Genomic DNA, 4,536 nt, shown 5'->3' with positions numbered 1-4,536 from the left:
TCTAGCGGCACATTGTTGAAGCAAAAAGCAAGTAGGGGAGGTTTTGTGGCAGCCATTCTTCTGTTGTGGCCCAAATGTAACAACTGACAGAAGCAGAAGTGGCCTTGAATCTAAGGGGACAATCTTGTAGCTCCATCCCGGCTAGGTAGGTGCCTCGGCCACAACCCTCTGCACTAGCCATTGGCCGCCGCCGCCACGTTGAGACTGCTTTTAGCTGCGGGAGCTTGCTCTCCCCACGTCTAGATGTCCTGAATCCAACATAGCCCGAGAAACACTTCGTTTTGGTTTTTCGTTGTTGTTGTTGTTTTATTTGTTTTTTGTTTTTTGTTTTTTTTTTCTTGTAAGTCATCAAAGAAAAGCAGGCGTAGGGGTAGGGAAAGCAGATGGGCCAGCGTGTGCGGGTCGGGGCTGCCTCGCGGCTGCCGCAGCAGCCCTTTGGGAAGACAGATTTCGCAGGCGCGGGGGCTGGGGGTGGGGGAAGGTCTTTTGGGTCTGCTCTTATGGGGGCATTCATTCTGGGTCCTTCGTTAAGGCCACAGCTAGCTCAGTGCTCTTGGAAACACAGTCACACAGCCCCACAACTACAACAAAAGGCGCCTCCCCGAAGTGGCTCTCCACGTCCTCAGGACGGGTGGCCGGACGTGTAGACGCACTTTTGTGCCTCTGTAATCTCGGACCTCCATCTGGCCCGGGCGGGTGAGGGCGGGCGGGAGGGCGCGGGCAGGGGAGGGGCGCGCGCACGCAACTAGAGGCGCGAGCACGCGCGCCGCTCTCCTTCACTTTCACCTTGACTGCGGGGGTGGGGGGCGGGGGGGGACCAAGAGACTATGGTCCTCCATCCCTCCCCCGCCCCCGCTCCGCCATTCGTCTTCCCACCCCCATCACTGTCCTGCCCAGACGCCAGCCTAGGGCGGGGTGAGGAGGAGGCTGCACTGGCGCTCGGGTCGCCGCACCGCCCCACAACCGCGCGCTCTCCGCAGTGACGGCAACCGCAACCTCAGCAGCACCCAGCTCCATCCTCAGCCGCCTGGCCCGCGCCGCAGCTGCCGGGAACCGGGCGATTCGGGCTGAGGGCGACGAGCGGAAGACCTGTAGGTGTCCCAGGCCCCCCACCCCACGCCATTGGCCGAAGCTCAAGAAACAGCGCGTGGGCTAGCCGCAGTGTCGCACCGAGGGGGCGAAGAAGGGAACAAGAGAGCGCGGAGCGATGCAGGCAGGTGTAGGATTGAACCCCCGAGTCCGCCCAGAGGACTTTGGCAGGAGCTGGGGCGGCCAGGGTGGCTTCAAGGGATCGGAGGGCTCGGACCACTGCAGATGCGGCGCGTGTGGGCGCGGCGAAAGCGCCCCCTTCTCCCGGGATCTAAACGGATAAACGGAAGCGCGTGTAAGTGTGGGGGTGCGAATCGCCACCTCCGGCCTTGGCTTTCCCGCTCTTGCGAGCACCCCCAGTTCTCACTTTCCCCAAATCCGCATTTTCCTTGGCACAGTCCTCCTGAACACCGAGGAGAGGGAGGTGCCCGGGGGCAGTGAGAGTGACGTGTGCTGGTGCAGAGGGGGTGGGGGGCTGCGGGCCGGGCTCTGTGGACCGACTCCTAATCCTCTTGTTTTCGGAACCGTCAGCAGATGTGGCTTCTCTTAGCTGAATAATCCGTTAAGAGAATAATAATTTTTTTAAAGGACCTCAGCCTCACCCAGCGAGGACAGTGAAGGAGATCAGAGCTTGGTGAGGCTAAAAGAAAAGGCTCTAAATTCTCTGCATCTCTCTCTCTCTCTCTCTCTCTCTCTCTCTCTCTCTCTCTCTCTCTCTCTCTCTCTCTCTGCCTTCCTCTCTATCCCCTCACCCCCCCTCCCCCTCTCTCCTCCCCCTTCTCCCCCATCCCCTGCAATCCGCACTCGACGCGAGTTCACGCGCAGGGCTGGATTTCCAAGCTGCACTGCAACTTCTCAGCGCTTTATTATTATTCATCTGAGGGTGCAGCCTCTGCAACCTTCGCCTCCTGCGCTAGCATCCTTCCCCCCTGGCCGCGGCCACCAGCAGTGCGGTCTCTTCTGCACGCAGGCTCTGGTTCAGTACAGGAGGATTCTGGTTTGGGTTTTTTTGTTTTGTTTTGTTGTTTTTATTTTTTAAATTCTCCCGTCAGAGCCATTACCACGATGTCGGGTTTTATCCTTAGCTTTTCCTCCGGCCAGGTGGCGCGACCACCAGCGCCTGCTCGCAGCTCTTCCTTTCCCCCACCCAAGACAAGGAAGCAATTGGGGCTTGGTCAGTGAGGCCGCTTCCCTGCTTGCGGGGCTGCCCTAGCCTCCGCAACAGTCCCGCATTCATCTGCATATATATATGTATTATTCCCATTCTTTTTTATTCCAGTAGATCCTGCCTTTGGTTTGGACTGGCTGAAACACTACGGACTGCAACCCATGTCTTTTAAAGGAGAACAAAAAGATGAGGATCTTGTGCGGACTCCGGGACAAAGCGTCTTGGGCTCGGTGACAAGGGACGCGCGGAACTCTGGCTCCCGGATTGGAGAGATCAACGCAGCCCAAGGGCACCCCGCAGGGCCTGCGGACCTCTCAGGGTATTCGTACTCTATTTTACTTATCTTTGTGGCATGCTTTAAGAGATCAGTGTTAGGTAGAGACTGTGTCCCCTGCCCTCTTAGGTGGATGGGAAGCTAAATGCAGACCCAAATCAGTTGGATCCAAATTGTCCTACAAGTCCCTCTATCTCGCCTTTTTTGAGATATTAAGAGGGGAATGGGAACCCGAAGGCTTAGAAGAGAAGCAGTGAGTGAGAGGCTGCCTGAAAGGCTAAGGCAGTAGATAGGGTGGAGGGTTGGCCAGGTGATGGAGGGCGGTGGGTTAGGAGGCATCTTCCCCATTCTGGTCTATCGGGAGTGACAGCGTGGCTGTATGTTGAAAACAGTCTTGAGAAATTGGCATGTACAAGCATAAGGTGACTGGACTTGTGTGTAAACAGAGTGGTGGAGGGCAGAGAGGGAGGGGGATTAAAATAATGTTTTATTGTCCCCATGGGTTTGGGGAATCTCTCCCCCACCCCATCCAGCTACATTATATAGGAGTGACCTTTTAAATCGACGCCCACCCTTTACCCCTGTAAAGCCGGTTGACTAGGGTGGGGTGGAGGGGGAGTGTGTAGGGCTGCTGTTCTCTCTCTCTCTCTCTCTCTCTCTCTCTCTCTCTCTCTCTCTCTCTTCCTCCCTCCCCTCCCCCTTCCCAGTCTCCCTCCTCCCTCCGTCTCCTCCTCCCTCTCCCTTCACTCCCCCCTCCCTCCCTCCCTCCCTCCCTCCTTCCCTCCCTGCTGCATTTTGCATGAGCTATCTAGGTCATTAGCATTTTAGCGTATGCAAGACTTGACAAGGCTGATGAGGGGCCAGATGGGCCTCGCTCTTATTTATTTATTATTTTTTTTTCTTTTCCTTTTTCCCCCTCCACCACTTGGGATCTAAGCGAGAGGACCGCAGCAGGAGAGTTCCGGAAGGCTGATTCCCACAGATCCTGGTGAGGGGCCGCTGCGGCTCAGCCCTGCGGCACGCCCGGTCGGGCTGCACCAGGACTCGACACTCGAGGTAAAGGCGGCGGCGGCAACACGCCCTGCTCCGGCAGCGGCCGCTGGGCTCCTGCTTCCCATCCTTTTCCTAGCCGTCATCTCCCTCCTCCTGCCCCCCCCCTCACTTTCCTAGGCAAAGCCGAGAGCGAACGGGGTGGGTAGGACTCGCTGCGGTGGGGCGAGGTGGGGTTGATGTTTTTTCATTGTCTGGAGCTGCAGGGGAGGCGAGGCGCGCGGAGAGGGGTGAGGGAGTCGGGGTAATTAACACGGGGGAGGCACCCACCCCTCCGTCTCCCACTTACACCCACATCCCGAACCCCCCACCCCCTCCCCTTTGCAGGAGAAAGCTTGGAAACGAAAGGATGCGGGAGAACAAAGAGCCTTCGGAGGACGTGGCTGTTATCTCATTGTCTGTGACTGGGAGAGCTGCGGTAGGAAGGATGCGGTGGTCCTTAGCTCATCGCGTTCCCCCACCCCACACCCTCCCCGCTGTCAGTGCGCACGCACACGCGCCGCCAGCTTTTTCTTTCTCATTCCTCGTTTTCTCATTCCATCTTCTCCCATCCCCTCCCTTTCTTTCACCTTTCCTTCCTCCCTCCCTCCCGTCCCCTCCCTCCCCCTTCCTCCATCCTCCATACCCCCTCCCTCCGTCCCTCCCTCCCTCCCTCCCTCCCTCCTTCCTTCCTTCCTTCCTTCCTTCCTCAGGAGAAAGGCCTCTCTCTCCGTGTTCACAGCGGACCTTGATTTAAATGTCCATACAATTAAGGCACGCGGTGAATGCCAAGAATGGGGCTGTCTGAGCACCTTGGGTCCTCGAGGGCCCGCCACGGAAGGATCGACCCAGCCCAACACCCTGGGCAGATCTCAGCGCTGCAGCTGCAGGCGCCACAGGAGGGGCAGTGAGCTGCTGAATGCCTCACACCGCAGCCTTTAGGGTGGGGATGTGTGCGGCTACCGACAAAGAGGGG

The 4,536-nt window shown here is 58.0% G+C and overlaps 1 long non-coding RNA gene across 3 annotated transcripts; it reads left to right on the top strand.

Annotated features, from left to right (window-relative positions):
* The first annotated feature begins 820 nt into the window (after positions 1-820).
* On the top strand, positions 821-4,169 carry LOC114703349. Of its 3 annotated transcripts, none has more exons than XR_003736129.2 (4): positions 821-1,384; positions 2,369-2,576; positions 3,469-3,587; positions 3,909-4,169. It is a non-coding gene; the product is annotated as an uncharacterized LOC114703349 (long non-coding RNA). The 3 variants fall into 3 exon arrangements; XR_003736130.1 differs by lacking the exon at positions 821-1,384 and adding an exon at positions 1,392-1,723; XR_003736128.2 differs by lacking the exon at positions 821-1,384 and having other exon boundaries at positions 1,862-2,576.
* The last annotated feature ends 367 nt before the right edge of the window (positions 4,170-4,536 follow it).

The sequence above is a fragment of the Peromyscus leucopus genome, chromosome 9 (assembly GCF_004664715.2).
Source record: "Peromyscus leucopus breed LL Stock chromosome 9, UCI_PerLeu_2.1, whole genome shotgun sequence".
Taxonomy (NCBI): Eukaryota; Metazoa; Chordata; class Mammalia; order Rodentia; family Cricetidae; genus Peromyscus; species Peromyscus leucopus.
Note: the sequence above shows the minus strand (reverse complement) of the source record. Positions and strands in the feature narration are given on the sequence as shown.